The 26,163-nt window shown below is 42.2% G+C and overlaps 1 protein-coding gene across 6 annotated transcripts in view; it reads left to right on the forward strand.

Moving 5' to 3' along the window:
- The window catches only part of ADD3 (adducin 3), a 455,953-nt gene that overhangs the window by 15,944 nt on the left and 413,846 nt on the right, over nt 1-26,163 (forward strand). The window lies entirely within an intron of this gene.

Genomic DNA, 26,163 nt, shown 5'->3' on the forward strand with positions numbered 1-26,163 from the left:
CTGCTACTGTCCCTACCAACCACATCAGCCATGCCAATACAATCTTTCATCCAGGCAGGAATAAGCTTCGTGCTAGCCGAACGCCCTCTCATGACTTCAAACGGTATTTTCCCAGAAGACCCATTCTCAACAGTCCGATAAGCCCATACTAAATCATTCACCAATTCTCTTATTCCAGACCTAGAAGACACCGCCAATTGTATTACACCTTTCACCATAAGGTTCGCCCTTTCCACTATACCATTTCCCTGTGGGTTGTACAAAGATGTCCTAGAATGAACAATCCCACAAGAATTCAAAAACCTTACCATCTTATCCGATGTCAACTGCGTCCCGTTGTCAGTTATCAACTTAACAGGATTACCCTCTTCTCTAAAAATCTCCTCTAAAATCTTGATAGTAGTTTTCGTAGTAATCTCCCTACAAAACTTCACAATTAGCCATTTTGAAGTGACATCAACCAACACTAACGCAAACTTTAAGTCCAAAGAAAAAGTGCTGAAAGGTCCAATATAGTCCATACACACGGTATGCCAAGGTAAATCAGGGTCCACAATTTCTCCTAGAGAAGATTGACTGCCCACCTTCAATCTCTTTTCACACTATAAACATTCTGCACACCTTTCAACCCACTCAGATACGTGCTGATCCATCGCAGGCCACCAAAAATGCTCCCTCAACCTTTTCTTAGTAAGGGATTGACCCAAATGCCCCTCATGCGCAAGTTTAAACAACACAAACCGTAAATCTTGCGGAGGAATGAACTTGTCATCCTTCATCACAATACTTTCTTCTTCATCATAAATTGACAATTCCTCTAAAACCTTCAAATACGGTCTAACTGCAGGAGCAAGGGTGCTCTCACGTCTCGTCCCCTTCAAAATAAGCTCCTTTACACCACGCATCACCTCATCTTTAACCATGCACTCACTCCATTGTGACTTACTGACCGCTCCATTGCACATTTCTACCAATTCGTTTATCGGTGCAACCGATCCTTCTGTTACAAATTTTTCCACACCTTTCCTATCCATCTCATCCCAAGGCAAAGGAAGTCTGGAAAGACCATCTGCTTGACAATTCTTCCACCCGGCAATATATTTAACTTTGTACAGAAACTCTTGCATTCTTGCCGCCAACCTTGCTAAACGTTCAGAACCCTTTCCTGCTCCGCCTGGCGACAGTATCTTCACCAATGGCCTGTGATCAGTCTGTAGTCTAAAATTGAAACCCCACAAGTACATTCTAAAATATTCACATCCCCATGCAGCCGCCAACGCCTCCCTCTCAATGATGGAATAATTTCTCTCTGACATGGTCAATGTTCTTGATGCAAATGCAACTGTTTTCACTCCCATTGGGTGTATTTGGGACAAAACTGCACCCAAACCCACCGCACTTGCATCAACTGTTAAGACTGAAACCAACTTTGTATCAAAAGGAGTAAGTATTCCAGCTTCACATACTTCCCTTTTAATATCCTTAAACACCTTCTCTTGTTCTTCACCCCAGACAAATTTACAACCTTTCCTAAGCAATACTCGTATTTTCTCTGTCTTATCCGCAAAGTTTCGTACAAACTTTGCATAATATTCAATTAGACCTAAGAAAGATCTCAATTGGTCCTTGTCTTGAGGCATAGGTGCCTTCCTTATTGACTCCACCAAATCACGCTTAGGTCTTACTCCATCCGCAGAAAGCGTATACCCCAGGTACTCCACCTCTTCGACTGCTAACTTGCATTTTTCTTTCTTCAATGTCAATCCTGCACACTCCATTCTATTCAACACCTCATTAAGTATAACCTTGTGTTCTTCAATCGTACCACCAAACAGCAAAACATCATCTTGGAAATAGACAACATTCCTTATCCCTCCCAGGACTGTGCCCATCATACGCTGGAACACTCCAGCAGCAGACGCCAGCCCAAAAGGCATCCGAGTAAATTGAAAGACGCCCTCTGAGGTAATAAACGCTGTCAATGACTTTGATTCATCGTGCAACCTAATTTGATGATGCGCACCACGTAAATCTAATTTTGTGAAGAACCTACCCCCTTTTAGCAACAAGATCAATTCATTAATGTTGGGTAGTGGAAAATTGTCAACAATTATATTCTGGTTCAGGGTGCGCAAGTCAACACAAAATCTGTATTTGCCGTCAGATTTGGTCGTGATGACTACTGGCGAAATCCAACTCAAAGTCTCCACTTTTTCAGTTACTCCTTGCTCTAACATGTCATTTAACATTTTCTTCACTTCACTTCTGGCTATGATGGGAACCTTCCTGACTCTATGTTGCATGGGAACAGCATCGTGTTTAAGTACAATTTTGTGAACATATCCCTTCAGTTCCCCAATTTCCTCTCTAAACAAACTAGCAACACCCTCTATGATGGTTTCAGTTGATACTTCCCTCAGTACCATGACTTGATCTTTAGCCCTCGGATCTATCACAATGTGTAGATCATACTGGTGACCCCACCCTAAAATCGGTGGACCAGATTGTGCAACATATACCTTTCCCACCGCAGTCCTACTCTTAAAAGTGATCCTTGTTAACATGAACCCTACTATATCTATTCTTTCACCCTGATAACCACAAGGGTTTATATCATTTGGTCTTAATTCAACTTCCGGCCAATTTTCTTTATACAAGCACTCTGGAATAATTGTCCAAAACGATCCCGGATCGACCATCAACTCCACAGTCTTCCCCTGAATATCAAACATCGCTTTTGGTCTCATCCTCCGACCTGGCTCCATATCTTGCCCCTCTTCAACCACACACAAGATCTTATTTGCACCTTCTACTTTTCCTTGGAAACCTCTTCCAACATACCCTTCTTGTACAACAGCCACTTTCACTCTATTCCCTCTTCCACACATTTTCATAAAATGACCTCTCTTGCCGCACTTCCTACATTCTTTATCAATCGCAAAACATTTTCTATACTCTGGTGTGATGCGTACTACCACACCTCGTACACCTTCTTCCTGTATTCTTGTATGGCATAGTGTTACTTGAAGATCCATCTCCGCTATACCCCTCTACACTACTCTCACTCTTTCCACTCGGCTTCTTTACACCTACTGCTGCTACACCTTCATCTGGCTCCACACAAGACACATTTTCTTTTGTCAAATCCTTTTTTTCCATCTCCCTCATGCATGCATTTGACTCCTCGACTACCTTTGCTATGTCTATTGCGTTCTGTAGTGAAGGGTTCTTTGCTGCCCATAGTTTCTCCTGCATCTTTCTATTCTTACAATGGACAATTAACTGGTCCCTTATCATCTCATCCCTCATTTCACCAAAATTGCACTTCAACGACAGTTCACGTAAGCGTGTCACAAACTGATCGATCGTCTCATCCTGTCTCTGTGGCTGCGTATTGAACTTGTGTCTAACCATTACAATATTCACTTCTTTTGAGTATTGTTTCTTGAGCCTTGCCTTAGCCTCTTGATAGACATTCGTTATCACTCTCCCATCTGCATTCGTGTCAACCGGTAAGTACTTAAAGGCATGTTGCCCATCTTTCCCTAATGTGCTTAAAAGTAACGCTTTCTTCCTCACTGCGCTAAATTCCTTTCCATCCAATGCCTCTAAATAATTTTCAAAAATTTCCACCCACTCATCCCACTCTATTGGTGGTTCACCGCTCTGCTGCAAGAATAGTGGTGGCATTATAACATTTTGCCCTTCCATATTGCAAAATTCTCTCCAATTTACTGGTACTCCTTCCCCAAAACTTCACAATAAACCAACAACCCTTTCTTCTTAAATTTATATGCAACTCAACAAACGCCCCCTCTTTTAATGTAATATTGAAAGTCTCGTTCCTAACTCTCCTCGTACTCTTCACAGTATTGTCAAGTTTTAAAAAAAATGTTTGTATAGTGCTTCCTCCACACTCTCAAACCTCTTAGTCTTCTTATCTTTTACAGCCACTGTTTGTCACCTTATTTCTTCTTTTTTCCGCTCTGTTGCTTAGTTCCGATCCTCCTTGACTCTCCTCGGCGTTACCTAGCAACCCGGCAATTATTTCTTTTCTTAAGATGGCCGCTACGTTTTTCACGTAAGTGTTATGCGTAACACGCCATGCGTCTTTCATCACACGCTGCGAGCGTATCTCTTACGTTTTCTTCACGTCACTTTAGCGTGTTCGCTCTCCATTGTGCTGTGTTCCACGCTGCTCGTGATGTCCACGCTCGGCTACACTGTGAGTTAACAACTTTTCAAATGTCGCATCCAACGCTCAAACGTGCCGCTTTTGTAATATCCATTTACTATTTGCCGAAATGTTGCTTTTAACTCCACTTCCTCTCAATCTCCAGCTCAACAATTGATCACCGTCTTCTACTCACGTTTTCAAACTCAAGTTCCTTTAAGTTCTCTTCTCGATTTTTCACTTGTCTCTTGACTCAGCCTTATACTTTTTCTTAAGTCCAGTTTATTCCTTTTCTCCGCACTCTTCTTTTCCTCCTTTTTTTTTTTTTTTCCCCGATACCAGTAATCTTCAATTTCTTCTTATAACACGACAAGTAAAATCCTCTGCACGCGTTGTTCTCTCCACCAGCTGAGCTCCTGGCTCACTCTGTCTTCTTCTCCCGTCAGCCAAACGTCGTCAACTGTTGTAATGGAAGTATCACTATCCACAAGATGTAATTGTTGGATTAAATAAAGGTTTAATGAAAGACACAGAGACATGCTGGTGTCCACAACAAGGCCAACGGGTAACTGCCCACAAGCCTTAACATAGAACCTCCACATACAAGAGATCCAAATAGAACCAAGCCTTAAAGGAAAATACACATAGGAATACAACATGATGCCTGCAATCTTTCTTCTGTGACGTTAGTTTCCTCTTCCAGTGGCTTGCTGCAATGGATGCTTTGGTGCATGCTCCTGCCGCAAGCCTCTCTGCACAGCGCCAAGAATTCGTGCCGCCATTTTGTGTTTGGATGTTTTTTACTCCTTCTTGGCAATCTTTACTGCGATGTACTTCTTTTGCCAACCGCGTTGCAAATAAAGTTTTGCGGACAACAAATTACCCGGTCTGATCCAGTAAGTTCCCTTACGTTGTGAGTCACACAGTTCTTTCCGATGGTCAACGGCTGGTGCGGCATAAAAGCGGAGGACATTGCGCTATTTTTGTGGAGGTCACTATGCTCCTGACGAAGTCCACGAGGAGTTGCTTGGTGTTGCCTTTCCAAGCAGGTGCAAGAACAATGTTCCTGGAGCTGTCGTGGCTGCGCGGACAGCAGAACGGACAATACATGGACCCGCAGCTCTTCTACTGGGACACAGAGCAAGTTGACATGATGCATCTCCTGTTTGGTATATGATTTATCCTGGTAGGGGCAAGTGTTATGCTTCTGGAGATGTGGTCACTGCGCAGAGAACAATTTGAAATATGCATTAATGTGTAGAGGTTTTAGTGGCACTCACTTCCCATTTTCTGTTAGCGCAGTGTGCACCCTTTTCTTTGGGGAAGTTGTGGGTGTGTACACTCCTGCTATTCAGTCTTCACTTCAAGTGTGTGTACCATTGGACGGTGTGTGTCCCGATTTTAGTCTTCGTATGTAGAGTGTACCCATTTTTAGGTCTCGGTGAAGCGAGCGAAGCTCGCTCTCGCCAGAGACCTATAGTTAGCGGCTTAGCTTCCCAGGAGGACAGCACTGGCCGCGCGCGGCGATTTGTTAAGGTCACGCGCACGAGAACGCGCTCGCGGCCAGGTGCTGTCCTCCTCGAAAGCTGCCTCCCTTCCCCGTGCAGGGCGGGCCGCCGCGCTGCCTGCGGCGACCCGGAAGCATTGCCGACCAAACCGGAAGTAGGTGTTCCTAATTGTTTTGGAACCTTCCTCAGCCCACACGAATAGAAGATTGCAGCCAGGCAAGTGAGCCATCATTGGCAGAGGCGATGGCCTCTCTCATCTGCTCTGTGTCACGTTGAACCCAAATGTGTGTTACATCTAGTACAGCAAATGCTGAAAAATCATTGTAGTTTTTAATGTCATGTAGGTTTTATCGCATCTTGTCTCATTATATTTCCCTTTCCTTTCCCCTTCCCCCGCTTTTGCAAATAGTACGTTCTACAGAACGTTAAGAGGGAGTTATATGACAGTTGTAACTCACGCCACTGTATTCATTTGGATGTGCTCTGAGAAATATGCAAAAAACGTCTTTGTATTCTAACTTTGTCTCGCGTTGTAAAAATATGGCTCAAGTCAGGTCCTATACAGCTTCAAGGAATAATTGGTTTGGGGGAAAAAGAGATAGTTAAGACAATTCATCGTTACATTGATGCACCCATAAACAAACTGGGGACCATAGGGGTACTATGATGGGTTAGCAAGAAAGCCCACATGAAGATATGTCGGCAGATTTATGGATAGGATGTGGCATTATGTACTGAGTTTGTAACTCGGGAACCAGGTTCGAGTCTCGGTGTAGCTCAGCATCCTGTGATTCCGGGCAAGTCACTTAATGTCCCCAGTGCCTACAGAAAATGAATGTAACATTATGTATTTGGTGCACATGTAAAGCACTCCAATAGCTTGAGGTCAATTTTGCGCTCTATAAAACTGCAAAAAAACGATGAAAACTGGCCCAAAAAAAAGATGAATTCCAGAAGGGCTTTTTTGAATCCTGTCAAAATGAACGCCGGAACATTGAGGTATGTTACGCATTTATTAATAGGACACCGAGGCCAACTGCTTCATTGCTTTGGTCACAAACAGATTCTACACTTACACGTTGCCACATTCTAGATGTAAAGATCATTGGGATGTGATAATGTGAGGAAGGCAGCATTGAACAGGAGAATAGGACAAACAGATAAAGAGAGAATTACCACAGACGTGAAGGTAGTTGTTATATTAGTTGGTATTTGTTTAGTTTACGTGGGAATGGCCTTGCTATTGTGTGATTTGTTTCCTGCAGAATCCTTCTGCAACACAGACCTGAGTGAGAACAGTGGAACATTGTGGTTGTCATCATTCTCCTCATGAGTATCTGTCATTCTCTGTTTCTTTTTCTGCCTTTTTCCAATAGTTGGGGTTTTCCAATCCTAACCTTGACTGCTCATCCTTGCATCGTCCAATCCCCGTGTCTGCCGGGTGCTGCTGCAGCAACTGCGTGTCCGTGAGGGATTTTATTTTGTCAGTGTAAAAGTTTAAGTGAAATTGGGGAAATCTCGTTCTGTAAACTTCTTTATTCTCTGCTGCTAAATTGCAGAGAAGTGCTGACAAGACAACTAATATTTGGGAGACACTGTGATGACTTCGACACGAATGGAAATAACACCTCTGCCAATGGCAATGTTGTATAAATGAAGAGACGTTATTTCAGTAAATAAACACAAACATTTTCTTGTACAAGAATTTGCATTTTTTGTAGACTGACCGAATGTGACAAACAACCACCAGGATTAGACATAAGCATTTCTTTTTTGTTCTTTGCGTGTGGCTGCTATTTTATGGATCTTATTTTTGAAGGTGTCATGGAAGAAGCAGCTCTCACTTTGAAGGAAATGGGTGCAATGAGCAAGTCAGACCATAATTTAGCTACAGGCCTGCGGCTGCAGGGGACCTTGTTTAGGGAACGTGGTGAATCAGAAAATCTTTGAGGACAAGGAAGCGTGAAACGAAGAATAAGCTATGAGTGTTATCAGGAAGGCATTGATGGGAGAAATGCAAGGGTGTGGGGTAAGAAAGAACAGAAACTCAAGGTTGCACTGCAGGAGCTCTCCGGGAAGAGGTGATGGTGCAGCTAAAGTAACAGTAGGAGGGAAAAATGCTACAATAGTTCTGAACTCGTCTGACTCTACTCCTACTAGCATCTCTGCTGATGAGGCCTGTCTGTTCAGAAGTGTCTATTCTGGTGGTTTTCTGGTGTCTTTTTCTTTGTCAGCGTTAAAAGTAAAACTATGAGTGAAGGTCTTAGGTGACATATCACTAGGCCTGGCAGAAAATGTAGGCACACTAGCGTATTCAGAGTAATTTCAGTAATTTTATGTTATTCTTTTGAAACAAAAAAGGGAAAATTATGCAATTACACTTGTTTCCATAATTATGAGTAATTTGACAAAATAAAATCCTACCACAGGAACAACGAATTTAGCGAGCATGAGCGACTGTTGACTTGTGCTGTTCATGTTCTGTTTCTGTTACCTTTAACACCATTTTCTTAAAGCAAAATGCATCCCTGTATTCACTTTGGATGCAGTGGTGCATTTTGTGCTAAGAAAATAGTACTAAATGCCAGTTAAAAGTACAACCGCACAAGCTAGCCTTACTTGGCTTTAATTTTGCATAATTACAGCAAATTACACAAGTTACTCCCACAACTACTTATCACATGGTTGCCAGTGCTATCACAGATCGCTGCCACATGCTGAAAAGAAGCATCAAATAGGAAGTTGGCCAATGCGGACATCATGCAATAGGGCAGCTATGCAGAATTCAGCGGGGGATGCAAAAGATTTCTCGGGTCTAGTTTGTGCTATATAAAACTCTTTAAAAAACAAGCATTTGCAATGCAATAGGTCTCGCATTTCGCGAGTTTGAGCTATTGGCATTGTAAATGACAATGCCTTTTATTTATGTTTTGTTTATGTTTTGTTAAAACAAATAAAGGGCATTGTCATTTACAATGCTAATAGCTTAAACTCTCACAAAAGCGAGACCTATTGCATTGCAAATGTCACCTGCCCAAGATCAGGAAGCAGGCCCACCGAACCGGCACCTCCTCACCACTTCTTGTCAGCCAATAGCAACCCCCATGCCCAGCATACACAGAGAACTACACTGCTATGCCACAGCACTACCAACTGCCTGCCTTCCTGCCCCTACACTGTTACCCCGCGGTGCAGCCACAGGACAGTGACTACTTTGCCCGTGTCTGCCCCGCAACACGTTGTTCCTGTCATGCAGGTTTCCCACAGCCGGGTGCAGTTAATAAATACAGGGACCCAAAAATATGTGGCATCAAAGAATAAGAACGGACGTGGTACAGGTAGGCTTTTTTTAATTTATTTATTAGTTTTCACTTTTATATAGCGCAAACTTTACCCGCAGGTATCAGAGGCATTTAAATCAGCATGCTTATTACAAGCAAGACTAGCACTCTATATTACTGCCAACTTTGCTTAGCATAAGCAACAGCTAACCATTCACAAACAATGTTTATATACCAATTGCAAATTCAAAAAAAAATTGATGCAAAGCATTGTCATTTACAATGCCAGTAACTCAAATTTTAATGCTGCGAGACCTATTGCATTGTAAATGCTTGTTTTGAGGAGGTTGTGGGGGTAGTCAGTGCCTCTAATTTAGTGTTCAGTTTTCCGGGTGAGTACCCTGTGGTGTACCCTTTTTAGGGGAGGTTGTAGTTTTTGTTTTTCCAGGGTCAGTACCCTGCGGTATACCCTATGTAGGGGAGGTTGTTTTTGTTTTCCAGGGTGAGCACACTGTGGTGTACCCTTTTTAGGAGAGGTGTTATTTTCCAGGGTTAGTACCCTGCGTTGTTCCCTATTTTTGGGTAAAGGTTGTTTGGTCAGCTCCTAGGGTTACTACCCATGGGGCACCTTTTCTTTTTGACACTATGCTCTGTTCGAAGTCCACTTGCTTGGAACTCGAGGCCAAGGGTTTCATGTTGGTAGGACTTTGAGTGAGAAGCTTTTCTCCAGTGTTTACACCTCTTCCGTTAATCCTAGTTTTCAGTGTCTGCATGCCTTCCAATCTGGGCAACTTTTGGATAACAAAAACAACAACATCCCATACATAGGGTACACTTTACGGTACATCATCACCCCAGAAAACAGAATTGGGTATTGACTGGCCCCACAACCTCCCCAAAGAAGGGTACACCGTAGGGTTAAAATATGTCACCCTAGGAAACCAAACTCCCCATGATGGGGTACAATCGCCCCAAAATAGGGTACAACACAGAGTACTAGTCACCCTAGAGAGAGTTCCATGTAAAACTGCCAAGACTGTGAGAGACTCGCGCATAGATCAAAGTGGATGCAGGCAAAACAAGCTGTCGGGCCACGACCCTTCCCACTCAAGGGTCATTGAGGGCCAGATAAAGTAGGTAAATACTACAGGCCTCAGAAGTCTGTTGCTGGAGAGACTGCGTCAGACGTTTTCCAGACAACAGCAGGGTGACAGTAGGCTCACCAGTGACAAACGCCCTGGCTGCAGGGTGTCCAGAGGGTACAGGGCACTGGTGGGGCCGGTCAGGGCATTACCGTAGAATTTTAATTAACGTTTTGAAAGTCCTTAATGTCTTTAGTTGCTTGTCCTTTAATACCTTAGTTCTCCTTACTCCACGCGTAGGTTCATGATCGTAGCCAAGTTGTAGTAAAGGAAGATGCACAGTCCAACTGTGTAAGTAGATAATTCTTTGTTGTAGATTGCTTCTAGCATAGCCTAGTAGGAGAAGATAGGAAGTATAGATAAAACCCCACCAGGAGCAGGCTCCAAGCAGCTCAGCCTGAGTTGACCAACTGACACTGTCAGCACAGAGAGACACCCAAGCATTCTATGATGTCATGGTACATTCTATTCAGTGGAGAACAGTAGAGAAGTAATTTACTACAGAAAGCATGCGCCTTTTTGCCAGTGCAATACTTTTAGGGATTGGCTGTACCAATTATTTATTTACTTGGGAGATGGCACACATGCGCATTAAACGCAGTAACATTTTTAGCAGGAATAAATATACAGGTTACTGTCGAAAGTAAGCTTATTCAATTTGCTTCTCTGATATTTCTCAACCGTAAACGGCTTGTTTTTCTCAGAGTAAGTTTTAGGTTTTTCTAGACCTGTATAATGCATAAATTTCACGAAAAGCTGTTCTTATTTGATCATCAAGGATTATTGTATTGAGTCACTGACTACTTAAGCTGCTGAAAGATTTTTCTGAAAGGTTAAGGTATTTATGTACAAAATCATTATTACCTCTCATTTAGCGGGGCTAGTATGAGACCAGTTACAAACCGGTAAGGCAATTATCTCAATTAACTTTATGGAAATGCTTTTCAAAGGCCGTGACCTCAATAATTCAAAGTACATACTGAGTTTTTAAATAGTTTAATATAATACAGGTATTCCGTAGTTGAGATTAAGAATTTTGATTGAAATCAGAAAGCAATATAGTCCTTTATTAGCTTTTCTATTTGCGGCATACTTTCTTTTATCTTCAAACCAAGATTTGATGTGTCAATCTTGAAAATGTGTGCCTTTAGACAAACAAATTATCTTGAAGTATTTTTCCACTTGCTGCTTTAACCAATATTGCTGCTTTTTCGGAATCCTAAAATCAGGAAACCAGTTGAAATATTCAACTTCCAGGAAGTTGAATTCATATTTGGAAAGACTTTGCACAGCAGTGTCTGGCGCAGTGTTCGGGCATAACCGCTAACTGTAACGAATTTCAATTTATATTCAATGAATGTGCCTTTTATTTCATATGAATATTTTAAAAAAGATATATGGCTCCACCCTCAAGACCAAAGTTGGTCCTCAGCCTTCCCTTGCACCATCTGTATATGTATCTTATCAGCCAACACAAAATTGTCCCCAACACATGTATCCTTTAAAGCATTCTGTAGATCTCAGCTTATGCTCCATCTGTTGCAGTCACACGTGGCCTATCCTTTGGGTCCTTTTGATATACATTGAAGATTTTATCTGAGATTATTTCAATTGTAGCCTAACCTAGTGTTTTTTTAACTTCTTTTCTTGCATATCCCAATGAAGTATAACTCTGTATGCATGTTGGTATATTTAATAGAGGCTGAATACACACATACTTAAAATGGAAACATAACGAAAAGCTAAAATGAAGTGAGTCTAGCACAGCACTCGTAACCACTAGTTATTTGGACTATTAATCTGCTCTGGCAGCATGACTCTCCAAATAGCATTCATTATTTGGTGATTAGCCTGGATCTGTTGGTCTTTCAGATAATTAATAGCCAAGTCTAGTGTTTATACATTATGCTTTTGTAGGTCAGCACTTCCTGCTGATGGGTATAGGAATAGCCAATGTAAGGGAGGATGTGAATGTAACTATTGACGAGGATCACAGTGAGAAGTACCACGTTTGTTGAAATAAAAAAAAAGCCTACAGTCATCGCCTTCAAGCAGGGTTACAGCATGTAGGTAGAGGATAGCCCATGTCTGTAAATAAGAATTGGAAAAGACATTTCACCAAAATGCTATGGTGCAGATATGTGGTATGGTAGACCACTATCAAACGACCTTCAAGAGATACCCACATTTCGCAAATGTATTAACTGTCTTTTCCCTGGCTGGTGATCTTTGGCTGTCATGCAAGTTATTCAAGTGATTTTATGTTCCCTTTCAGAAGAAATTACGAGTTGAAGAACCCTAATCTTATGGTGTGTTTTTTATTTTATTTTTTGTAACTACTATTTTGCATCTCACTTGAAGCATACGTACTCCTGCAACCTGGCCAGCTAGGTGAAGAGTTGGAGTTGAGGGTGGAAAGCAGGAGCTGTGTGTTGTGTGTTTTTCTTTATAGTTGATTCATGTGTATCTGTGGCAATTTCCCCCTGGCAAATAAGTGGCCGAGGCAAGGAGTGGAGCTGCTTTGTATGATTGGTGCTGTAGCATGAAGTGTGTGGGTGGCATAGCAGCTAGTGTGTGACATGATTTAGCCTATATTCAAAGATCCGTCAGGTGCTTGGATGGCTGCAAACAGTGACTCGAGAAAGAGCATTTGAAGACCGAGTGCACACTGCCTCTCTTGAAGGCAGCAGTACCGCTTTACTTTTCAAATTGTGCCTCTGTTGAGGTATGTCAGTGGAGCCATTTCCCATCATCAATGAGGAGAAAAAGCACTATAAGTGAAGCGTGTACTTTTTATAGACCTGCTTGTCTTTCATAAGGAAGTGATCTTGACTATTGGGCTGTTTGATAAAGGGCAGAGAGAACTGAAATTCTGAGGAGTGTTTGGTTGAGCAATGGCGGGGGTAAACATTGAATCGGACTGGGAGTAGTTAGCAGCAAGAGAAGGGCAAAAAGAAAAGCCTTGAAACAAAACAGAAGGGCAGAGTAAGTATGGAGTGCTTGTGATGTCTTAATCTATGGCAACCATGAATATATTTTGAATTGCCTGAACAACAGTAGTATACAAGATGGAAGTTGGAGAGAGCCTGCCTGACTGCCAGGAGATAAAAGGGCTCCTCTAACGCAGCCATAGGGTTCCTTGTAGTGGATTAAACTCTACAGTGTGGAGGATAGGAGAGGGTCCCTCTAGAAGTGGAGAGACTGTCCTTGCCTGCTCTGTATTTTCCCTTCGAAGTACTATGCCCAACTTGATGAGCTGAGAAGCATCTCCATCTTTTGTGATGTTGTTTTGGGCTCGTCTGACGTCATGCGTTCTTCACACCTATCCTCCCTTCTGACACAAATTTCAAAATTCTGTTTGGGGACCAGTCTGGGAGGAACACACAATAAACAGGACCTGTTTGAAACCCTAGAGCAGTTACTCTGAAATATCTGTGATCGACCATTTCATGAAGACCTTTCCAAAACCCCTGCTTGATGCCAATAAGATTTTCTACTATTATCAATGGTGCATCAAGACACCTCCAAGAACCTCAACCAGCAGGTGCCGAAAAAGGATTTATGACTCTGGTACGCAGTCGCCACAAAAATCAACTAATGCTTCTGGCAAGCCAAGTCCAAGGAACACCTCTTCAATCAGACGACCCTACAATCTCTAGCAGGATCACACTGTAACCTTTGGGTGGACTCTGCTTTGTGTGGGTGTTGGGTTTGAGATTGGGCACTTCTGAGGGGTAACTCATCTTTTTCCATCAAAGCAAATGGATCACAGTAGTTCCTCATTCATGTCCTATGGCGATGTTGGCTGATCTGGTGTGAAGTCAGCAACCTGCCTCAAGTGGAAAGGAGCAGTGTGGCCCCCCACTTCAGCTGGCAAGAGTGGCTCAGGCTGCAGGAACTTCGAATCTGGTACTGTGCACAGATTGTGAACAAGGAAGAGGGCCACTAGTGTAGTACCTGGACAAACCGCACCTGGGACACAATATCTACCCAAAAAAATACATTTCAAAAAGGTGTGGTGGACTGAGTATTCTGCACTTTACCAGTACCTTACGGACAACTTACTTTGCACGAGCTGCCTAGTATCTACTTGGACCACCTACGCAGTTTATTCCGGTTCCAAATCGCAGTGAATGTTCTCAGATTTAACTGTGGCCATTCTCATGGTCTTCTGGATTTTTGTATGGAGTTGGGTATGTCGAAGTACAGTGCTGGACAATAATTTATTGGCTGGGGTTATTCAATTTACTAAAAGCAGTGTGTCTGTATCACAGCACCTTTTTCAGTAAGCCTTGCACTGCTAGACTTCTTTTCCCTGAGGGTCAAGTGCTAAAATAATATACCTCGCTCTCAGTTTTGAGATCAATAGTAGGGTTAAACACCAGGACATCAGTAGTGAAATGCACTGATTGTTACAGTTTGAGCCCAGTAACTCCTCACATCGCTTGGACCAACACCCAGTGCGCTAGGCAAAATCGGTATCTGCTACCCTGTACGATTGTGAATCAAGTAAATCTTCAAAATTGCAGGAGATACGTATGTCAGATTCAGGGGTGTGAAATTTAATAAAATATATACTTGTCCATGGGGCAGGCTGCTCAATAAATCTACTTGTCCGGTAACAAAATCCACTTGTCCCCTTTGTGCCATGTAATGCAGAAACAAATTACACAGCAATCTCATTATATAAGAGTACGGATATAGCCTTTCTGATTATGCCAGGGTTCATACCATAGTAGTGTTTGAATACTAGCAATTCCCTTATGCTGCTATGTTTCTGCAGGTCTACATACTGGGGCTGAACGTAGTGGTAAGCAATAGTTCCAGGGTGGAATGCCCTTTTCAGTCTGTGCAAACCTACTAATGTGCATGTTATAAGGGTTTTCAACAATTCTTCTCTAATCATTTCCCATACTGAGAACGGTTGGAAATGTATTACTGACAGTGGCAGACTTAAAACTTCTTCCAGGGTTGGGAAAAAAGTGGTTGGAGTAAAGTGAACTTGAAAACATCCACATTTTCACATAAGCAAATCTACATCTGCATTTTTGCTCATGCTAAAATGCAGTTCACAAATATTTTCTGGAGTACTATTTCTTGGCCTACTTCTGTAAATTCTTGTGAATTCATGGAAACTGTACATATGCACTTAATGCAAGGATATATACCATGGATGCACTTTTGAGACTTTCTTTAATAATTGGGCCTCTAATTAGGCCTGGCGTTAACCATGACCTTTTGTTTTGTTTGTTATTCTGTCTCTCTCTATCAGCTGGAGTCCCTTTAAGTGACAGTATTTTGCTCTTTTAGAAGGAGCATATTAGCACACAAAGTAGTTTTGTTCAGTGCCCAGAACCGCTTTGGCAATGTGTGCTGAGACCAACATTTATTTTGGTTTGCTAATGCTTGTTAGAATGGTGAGGACCCAGCAGCTCCCACACTGTTAAGGTTTTACAAAAACCATGCCTAAACAAGTAACGCCTTGACAAAACCAAAAGGCTGACCACCAATTTCAGACCCACTAGCTTTGCCAATGCTTGTTTATTTTTGTTTTCCATATTCATATTTAAACTGGTTACACCGATTTTCCATTCTGAATATTTTTGGGAAATACTAACATACATCAACATGTTACTAAATGATGCTGCAAAGATATGGTACCTAAAATCTTACAGTAGTTTAGCTAAATGTTTTCTTTTCTTGCATGCATTTTTATGTGAACGTTTTATTTTGAAAGCAAAGAATCATCACTCTTGCTTTTTGGGTGCATTATGCAGAGCATCATATTACTAAACTTTGAAAATGTGTGTACACTTTTATACTGGAACCACCGTCAGAAGTGTAGGCTGAGCTTAAACATTTACTTTTAGTGCTCACCCTAATTATAAAGGCTTAGTGTTAATGAACCATATAGACAAGTTTGAACAGCATTAACACACATATTACATATAACACACATTTTACCTTAATTGTAGAGAATGCCCTTAACTTATCCACAATGTGGTACTGTAAACTGGCCAAAAGATTTGTGCTGCAGGGGGTTGGGCCTACTTGTCCCAAGGACAAAATAAATGCACGTTAAAACTTGTTGCCCTTGATCCCAAACATTATGTCTCCGGCGTCGGGCTATAGGAATTCCACGTCCCTGCGAGATTATTTTTATTAACTTGCGTTTGAAGCTATTTGATGTCAACAATGTTTGTTCATGAAGAACTGCAATGTAATGATCTACTTAAGATACATGGTTTCAAGCCTGATCTTCTGGGGATATGAATTTTGATTAACTGAAGTGCAACTGTACATGAGAAGTATTGTAAGAGTTTCTTGGGGTGTGGCAGTGTCTACCATGCTTTTTGTAAATCCAATCTTTGGCTCACCTGCTTAACTTGTTTAACATTTGAGACACGTTTACGCGACTTAATGTACACGGTCATGGTGCTCCAAGGTTGAGTTACAAAGTAGGGGGTTGGTTATTCATGTCTGAAGCCTGTTATGAACAGAAGGCTATGTTGGTGTAGAAAGCTTCCATGCTGAGGCCCAGGTCAGTGTTCATGAATCGTAGGATTTGGAAAACACAAACTTTTATATAAAACAGTGAGAAGTACAGAAATAGATAGTGGAAGATTTGCTATATCTAACTGGTGCTACTAGTTGTGTTGTGGAAATCCATAGTGAGACTGTAATCAATTGTGCACTTGATCTGTACCTTTACTAAGTGCACCTTGGCTCCTGCTACCGTTGCAGGGAGGTCTTTTGAAGTAACTTGGTAAGAGGTTTTTTATACGTGCTAGAAGGCATGATCTGTTTTGATGGTTCATGTTGACGATTATTCCAACTGCCAAGACTTTATGCAATTATTTTCAAACTTTCGAAAGAAAAGTATTTTCCTAGTTCATTTTGAATAATCAGTGAGGGTACCATTTGTTAAAAAATGCATACAATTATCATTATATGTGAAAATATACACAGTAGGTATAATTTCAGATTTAACCATACATAATTTCTTTTGTGATACATTTTCCAAATATCACAATTGCAAGATATATAATTTACATTTTATAGGAAGTTATTTTGTCTTACTTCATATAAAAGTAATGTACGATCTTGCTACTTAACATATTAGCTCCATCATGGTATCATCAGAATCCCTTTTTCAGCAAGATGTATGTTTTTAGCTTTAATCTTAATATTTTCAAATGTTTTAATGAACTAGTTGGTTTAGTTTGACGAAAATGGCTTAGACTGTACCTAAAATAAATCAAGCTAAGTTGGCTGCTTCACGTTGAAGGATTAAGTTAGGCATGCAGTTGCCCATTGCTCATGGACGTTTTGTGTACATTAGTGTTAAACATTTGAACACGAGGGCTATATGCATGCAAGATTTTTTTTTGCATACACATTGAATCAAAGTTATTACATAGGAGTTGTGATGTGATCATGGCTGCTGCCAGATGCAGCAATCAAGGTTAAAGCCGGGTCAGGGAGCATAATTACAGCTGTAATTTAAACACCAGAAGAAGATCTGGCTAGCCCTTATGCTGATCGTGTTCTTTTTTTTAAAAAAGAGACCAGCAGAAAGGAGATATTTATGACAAAAACTCCCCCCCCCCCCCCCCCCCCGCTACATGTCATTGAAAGGGACGAGAGATTCTTTGCATGTTTCTACAGATTCTGAGGAGCACCATTTTTTAAATCTTACACACAACTGACAATTATCTCTTTTTGTAACACAATGCTGACTGATTTTGGGTGTGTTTAATTTTGCTCAAAGATTTAACTTTTATTCTTTTTTTATGTCTGCCAGCCTAATGTCGATTTCATATGAAAGAGCTAGACACCAAGGATGTAAGCGATTTGTGGGAAAGTTGATGTTGACCATGTATCATAAGGAATAACTTAAGCTCTGCTGTACGTTACAAAGGATATTGCCCGTCATCTCTGAGTTCCATGACCTCTATAAGGCCATGGAACTCCTTGGTGCCGTGCGAATTCCCGTACAGCAGAGTGTACTTTATCCCTTGTCTAATAAACAGGTGGCAATAGCGCCTGTAAGTTGTTGTTGTTGTATAAACTTTATTCGACAGAAAATGTCATAAAAGCTATAAAAAAATTTTTTTAAAAGAGAAATGCAGATGTACAACGGCATAAACTTGTATGAGCAGATAATACAATATAATAGCATATTGGCCCTTTTGGACAATAATACATTTGTCATATTCGAATAGTTAAAAGTCAATACGAGAGATAAAAATGTACAATCAATATGTCAATTAAAAATATACAATAAAAACAAGATAAAAACAGATAGCATTTCATCATAATAACAAGCCTTCATAATGCTGTAGCTAATCGTTAATTTGCTAAATAATTTTACATTTCTCCTAGGGCAGCTGCAAAGAATAACAAAGTGCATGTGCATGGAAATTTGGCCGAACAGACTCAGTCGTGACAAACATTTGTCACAATCTCGTTCAAATTAAAGCTGTGCCACTCTTGAATGGGCTTTCCACCTAATAAGCCATGCCTGGCCAAGAAACCTTGCTACGCAGCATGCAAAAAGAAATCTGGAATCGGACCTGAGAATGCGCAGTGCTGTATGGTAATCCCGTGTGCCCAATTGGTGACAAACCAATTTTAGCCATTTAGCCTGCAAGATGTTATATGCCAGGCAGGCGAACATTACATGGGCAATGCTATCCGGTCTCTGCAGCATGGACAAACTTTTGAAGTCTTATTGCATGAATGCCATTTCGCGGTTGTTTCGCGGACAGGGATTTAGGTGATGGGCGGGTGGGAAGAAATAGTAGCTGAGGTGCTCCGGTTAAAGCCGTCTTGCCGCGCGGGCACACACTAGTATAGTGTAACCAGGCGCTTTATAAACTCAGTTATAATTATTATTATTATTATGGGGAGAGTTCCAAACCTAAAATGTATATACAACATCCTGTCCCTCGGGACCTGGATTATGTCAAGAAAGGGCTCAAGATATCTCATTTGTTTGTGTGGATAAAATTCTATTGTTGGTTTGCCCACATTAGGTTTACGGCTCTCCCGTTGGTCCACTCATTCCCAAAAGTTGTTTGAGCTTGTCTCTCCTAGGGGATTCCTGGCTATCCCAATGAGCTTGGAGTTCAATGGCTGTCGGCGTTTTTTTAACATTACAAATCCAACCTATTTTGCAGCCAGTGTCTAGGCGGATGATCTCGGTGAGAGTTTCGGCATAGGGTAGAAACTCTAGGGTTCGTCTAATACGGGCCCAAAAGAGTAATGGGCGTAACCTGGTTACATCTCCAATCGACCGCCTGCCCACATCCAGCAATAGAGGGGTAAGAGGGACGTTTTGAGGTAACATCACCAGATCTCTAAAAAAAAATTGTGCTGGGATCTGCAAAGGTCGTCGAGCTTGTGAAATCCCCAAACCTCTGCTCCGTATAGAGCAGAGCTGACTGCTTTGGTGCCGTAAACTTGGAGGGCAGGGGCTACCGGTCTAGTGTGTGAGGCGGTGTTCTTTCTCTATTGCTCCAGCCACTCGTTTATGTTCCAACAGCATCTTTGCTAAGTGGGGCCTCCAAGACATTTTATCGGAGAATCTTACACCCAAGTAATCAAAGGTGTCTACCCTTTCATGGGATGCCCGGTCCAGCAAAGGGCTACTCCTATATGACTTGTGGCAGTTAAAGGCCATAAATGTGATTTTTGAGCTATTTATGACCAGCCCAGATTGTCACAAAAAAGTTGGAATCTATTAAGTAGACGTTGTAACCTGGCTGGGGTTTTAGATATCAACAGGGTATCGTCTGTGAACAAAAAGGTTGGTACCTTGTTGCCCCCCAGGGTAGGCGAGTCTGCAAGGTCTTCTTGGAGAAAGCTAACCACCCCGTTCACATACAAGGAGAATAAGGTTGGGGCCAGAACACAGCTCTGACGAACTCCTCTGACATGGATGCGTTCTGTTAGTTGTCCTTGCGCCCCCTCCTCCATCTAACCTGGGCAAAGCGCCTGTAAGACATTGTATTATTATTTGTGGTGGGGGAGTATTCATTTTAAAGAATAACCGCAAACCATGACAGAGTCAACCCTCTAAGTCGCAGAGCAGATAGGCTTAACTTAGGTCAATGTGTAAAGTATTTATGCAGTACCAAAACAGTAATAAAAACCTTTTCACACCTATTGAAATGGTAATCGCTGGCTCGGAGCTTGTAAAGGATTATGCCAACTAGTCTTCTGACACCCTAGGCAGGTAAAGGATAACTTTCTAAATATTTATTAAAAATCCAACTTCACCTTTGGCCTGCCACACCAAAAAATATCTTTAAGTGCTAATCATCGTAAAGACAGGTTAACATGAAAATTGTACATGTCAGCTTTTAAATATTATGCATGCTGCCTTGTGTGATACAAGCCCTACATATGGGTAACTTATTAATATTTAAAAGAGAGGTTTTGACCAGTCAAAATCTTTTTTTTTTATTTTCTTTTTTTTCTTTTTTTTTGGGCAGGTTGAGCTGTTGTGTTACATTGTAGCAGCTAGCTACAATGGTTGGCCTGTATCCATGTTTTACACTGTCATTGTGGTGGATGGCACAATAGGTTGTGCAGTACACTAGTGACTTTTAACTTGCATGCCCCGAGTACATTTTGTACTATATACTAGTGACTTGTATTTAAGTTAAATATGTCAATTAGGAATTTGCCAATTCAACCATGTTAAAAGGGGATGTCTGTTTCCGGCAGAACACCGCAGTCTCCGGGTGATAGAGAACAAGTAAGAAGTGTGCATACGTTTGTCCTCTGTGTCCTCAGTGAGCAGCTCTCGTCTTTTAAACTACATTGGTACTCTAAATTAAGTTTTTTTTTTTTTGTTTAGCGTTCAGAGTAAATCTAATGAAGTGCACCAGTAATGTTCATACATTGTTTTACTGTTACTTGTTCATTCTAATGCTTACAAATGAATTCGCTTTCCACCACTGCCTGTAAGGTTTTTACGTTCATTTAAAAAGTCAATTCTCAAGCAATCATCCGTCCAAGCCTCTACGCTTCAGTTTTCACAGAGAGGCAGCTTTTTAAATTCCCTTTGGTGCAACTAAGCACTATAATCTGCTCCGGGGCTACCCATGTGCATCTGCTTGTGGGTTGAACTAAAGGAATTTATCCCATTTCTCAGGGTACACAAAGGGTGTCCCTGAAAGGTTCCAGATCTGCAGTTTGAAGATCCATTCGGGATTCCATGTCCTACGAATTCTGTCAAAAAACTAAGGGACATATTATCCAGACTGGGCTATACATTTATCGCTGCTTTATCGGTGGGAAACTGCCGCTAAATTGGCGATAATGGGCTTGATAATATGCCCTTGTGAATTCCCATAGAAACCCAGGTTAGACATCTAACCTGGGTTTCTATGGGAATTCACAATCCCATTACCGCCACTTTGCGGCAGTTTCCTGCCGATAAAGCAGCGATAATTTTATCGCCCAGTCTTGATAATATGGCCCCATAATCTACGAGTACAGGAAGATCAGTTCTGGCAACTCTGTACAGTGATAGTCACATTTCTTGAGGAGTCTATCGCCTTTCTTACAGAGTTCCTCTGACCGATTTACTAAAATATTGTTCTAGCACCAGGATTTAGTAGAGTAATTCCAGAAAGGTTTTGCTATGGAACTAGCTCCATAAAGTAAAGCAGCTCTCTACACATCTTTTTTCAGTCGGACACCATCTATGTACTGGCTGTTTTTGGAATTTATAATAGATTTCTGGCAAATCCATCTCCATCCTAATGCCCAGTTGCAAGATTGGGTGTATTTCTGTACTGTTATTTGTAACACTGAGCCCCTGGTTTACTATAACAAGGATGACATTGCATAGACCTGCTTCAACAGAAGCACACCAGGCTGAACCTGCAACGGCTGCATGTTTTAACTTTTCAAACAAAGCCAGCTGTCTGAATGTGCCTCTTGGGGTGGGGAACAGGCAATGGAAGAGGGATCGACAGTAGGGAAACGCCTGCTGCCACGCTGATGCTAGCTACTTCAGTGAGGACAGTTGATGTTGGTTTGCTTTTTTAGAATGTAATTGCAAATATATATTTATTTTTAAAGTATGGCATGCACCTGTCCGCTCTCACCTGTCCTGCGCCTTTCAGCATGTCCTTGTGTCCTGAGTCTTGCTCGTTGTCCCTCCTCTCTTTCCATCTTTGGCTGCACTATCTTAGTAACTTCTCTCCCAGGGGTACCAAGCCTGGGCGTCCAGGTAAAGCGTAAAGAGCTTATGGAGGTCTTCCTTTCTTTGGCATCTCTCCTGTTTAGACCTAGAGAGGGACTAGGACTAGAATCCTGCCCAAACCATACCCACTAGTCTCTGCAACACCATTACCCACTCGTTTCTCTTCCCTAAAGGTAAACTCCATTCCCTCAGCATTTTGTCCTTGGGAACGGTGGTGTCGGTTATTGGGGTTATTTACCCTTTTAAAATGTGCGCTCTGACCATCTCAAAGTTGAAATATTACCAAAAGAATGGTGCACCTCAGCCTATTGCCAGACCCTGCAGGCCTATCCAGGAAGGTTCTCCTACACATTTTCTCCTTGGATCTAAAAGGGACTTAACAGCACAGCACCAGAGTGGATCTATTGACGTGTATGCTAATTGTGCCTACCAGCAGCTTAGGTTGGCTGCATTACGCTCCTCCGTGGGCTTTAGAAAGACACGTATAAATAGTCTCAGCTTGTTTCTTAGTGTCTCTGCACTTCTGCTTCATAGACCTATACATGAACGGTGTAACCTGGATTTAATATTTTAAAGCAACCCTGCTGCTAGATAAACTTTTACACCCGAATGGGGACTGTTGATTTCCTGGGTCAGTCACCGTCTCAGAGTAGGATGAAATCTCCCTTCTTTCTTATCAATCACAATGGCAAGAATAACTCCCAACAAAGTCAACAGATTAAAAAGGGCCTTGGCAAAGCCATCCGAGACATTCGGTCTCCCATCTATACCACACTACTCAACTAGATGCACTCTGTCTGGTGGGGCAGGCACGTGCCGGTTCAGAACTGGAGCTGTGGGCGCCACTCGCAGATGGACATTGGACGTATGGTTGTCAGCAGACCGGCTGCGTCGTCTTGAATAGCCACCTATTGATTGCACATTTTTACACTGATTATACTATACGCCAGCAAGATTGCACTGTTACCATCTCTGCCCAGGTGATAAGTGTACTAGATGTGGCGAAGCTGGGACACCTATCTTCACCTCGGCTGGACATACGGTCCAATACAAGATTATTGGAGGGAAATCTCCAGTGCACTCTCCCTCACGATAGGCCAGAGTGTCACCCTGACTCTACTGCTGGCTTCACCAGGGCACTCTGCAGAAGTGGAGGCTACTTTTAGGAATTATGTGACGCTTAGCCTCTTGTTGGCTAAGCACGGGATTGCATGCTGATGGGGAAAGGGACGAGCTCCAAAGTTTGACTGGCTCCAAGACTTAATATATTGCAAAGACCAACTGACCACTTATGCTGAACACCTCTTAGCTCTAGACCGAGGTATATTTGGAAACTTCTACAGGATTACCTCCTCGCCCAAACAAGTTCTGCAGATTACCTCTCCCCTTGGCCCCATACAGAGGGACCACCCTATTTTATGGGTGCCAGACGGTTACATAATGAGAGATGTGGTGTGCCCACCTCAGCGCTGCATTGATGCTGCCCAGGTAGTCGCCAGCAGCTATTGGGCGGGGGCGATTTTCCGAAGTATATTGTGAATGCCTGTTGTGCTCCTCATGGACAGTTTCACAGATCACTCTGACTGAATTCTTGTTAACAATGTATTACACTCGCAGGTGTGGGGGGGAGAAGGGAAATCCGACTTTATTTGCCCGATTTTATTTGATGTAAGGAGGATGTGCAAACCTGTTGTAACTCTTTTCAGTTCTTGATGTCTGTATCTGACATTTGTTTTGAAAACTCAGACATTTTCACACAAAAAAAGCATTGGCAAAGCCAATATGTCTCCTATGCGAGATCTGTTGGCTTTGTCCGTGTTTTTTAGACGTTGCACACCAGTGTGAGCTACTGTGCAACATGGCTTAAAGTCAAGAAAAAAAAGTGCTATGTCATGGCCAGTGTTGACCACATCATAACACTTCCTTTAAGCCATGCTGAAAAATGGGCCGCTCTTCGGTGTAGTATGTTATAAAGAAAATGGGAGGGATGAGTAACATGGCGGCAGCGCGGGGGTTGTGAGCAACAGACAGCAGGGGGATGAGAGGTGTATGGGGAAAACAAAACGAGGGAAGTGTGGGAGGATGGAGTGAGCACCAGAGGGGGGCATCAACATGGAGAAGGGATGGGTGGGAGAGGAAAGAAGCACCACACACAAGGGGGAATGGGAAGAGGGAAGAAGAAATAGTATCTCGGTCATGTCAGGAGCAGCATATGGGCACTAATTAAGTTGAATCAATGTGTTATTGGTCCATGCTCCACAAAAAAGAACAAAGTGACGCTTGGCATGTGCTGGCCAATTAGATAGCAAAGAAGAGTGACATTGAAGCCAATAAAAGGTAGGCAATGGGCAGGCTCCGCACCCTTTATGGAAACAATGCGTCTCACAAGCGAGAGCACACGCCCTGATGCATTCTCGAACTTAAAATGATGGCATGTATATTTAAAAGCAGTACTGTCTCCCCGTCTTTCTGTGCCGTGACATGGTTATGCGTGGTCACAAGTTTGCTGCAGCAAGATAGTAACACACCTCTGAGCCTTGTGCATAATATTAAAATAGATCAATCTATGAGACGCATCCTGTACCAGGCATGCACAACAAGCAGAAGCTGCTTAGTAGACCACACAAAGTGCTTTGAGACCATGTTTTGAGGTAGGAAGGTGCTGTATGAATTCCACAATATAATGTGTAATTCTAAAATATAATGTGTAGCTCATTGAGTTTTCCGTGGACAAGACCTACCAATCTGCTTTTCCTTTATTCTGAAGTCTAGTGCTCTTTGGGCAAAATGAAAGCATGGGGGTCCAGGCAGAGATCGAAGCTCTAGCACGCTTTACCTGAGGTCCCTAAACACAGGTTTTTATTTGTGGATTTTCTCGGTATCTAGATTAGGAAAGCAGCTTCCGTGCTCTCTCTGTGCACAGAACCCAAATACAGAAGTAGTACAAGATGCAAGAGTTACACAGACTAAAAAAAAAAGATCTGCACGGTATAAAGAAATTTCACTTCCATTTAATGATAATTTCCCTAAGCACACAAAGATCAACTTAAGCAGACGTGCAGAACTAGCCATGAGTTCTCATCATATTCATGCTTGCGTTTACACACTGGATGGCATGTAAAGTGTTTTATTTTTTCCAATCCCTCCATCATCCTAGTAGGTTGCATACTTCTATTTTCTCTTCTCATCGTAAGGACTATGTTACCTGTAGTTTTCTAAACTCTTAAAATGTATAACCCATTGCATTATCAGTGCAACCTCTGACTAGATAACAAGCCTTGACTGCATCCTGGTAATCAACCTGCCCAATCTTCCATATGTCTGTTGCCTGGCAGTCTCAGCAATCAATCAGTCAGAGTTGGTAAAGCGCAACTACTTGCCTGTAAGGGTCTCAAGCCGGTGGGGGGCTCCTTTGAGTGCTGGGTTCATCAGAAGAGCCTGGTCATGATGACCTTCCTGAACTGGGGAATTGTGGGAGATTGCCGGAGATGGAGAGGGAGGGTGTTCCGGGCTTTGGTTGCGAGGTAGGCGAAGGACTGTCGGCACTGCCAGTATCCTAAATAATACGCCCTCTTGGCGAATCCCATTTCCTGGAAGACAAGGGAAGCCTTACGTTTTCATCTGTGTCTGGGAACGGGTGGGCTAAACGCTGTGTGGTGCACCATTTCTCACATTCATTCAAGTGTACCTAATCCCACAAACTTGCTGTCAGGAGTGAGCTCTTGAAAATCAAAGGGTGGGGCCGTCTCCTCGCGACTATTATCTGAGAAGCTCGTACCCATCTAGCTGGTATTATTCTAATGAAATCCGAGTTCCTGAACAAAGTCCATAAGAC

The sequence above is a fragment of the Lissotriton helveticus genome, chromosome 5_1, assembly GCF_964261635.1.
Source record: "Lissotriton helveticus chromosome 5_1, aLisHel1.1, whole genome shotgun sequence".
NCBI lineage: Eukaryota > Metazoa > Chordata > Amphibia > Caudata > Salamandridae > Lissotriton > Lissotriton helveticus.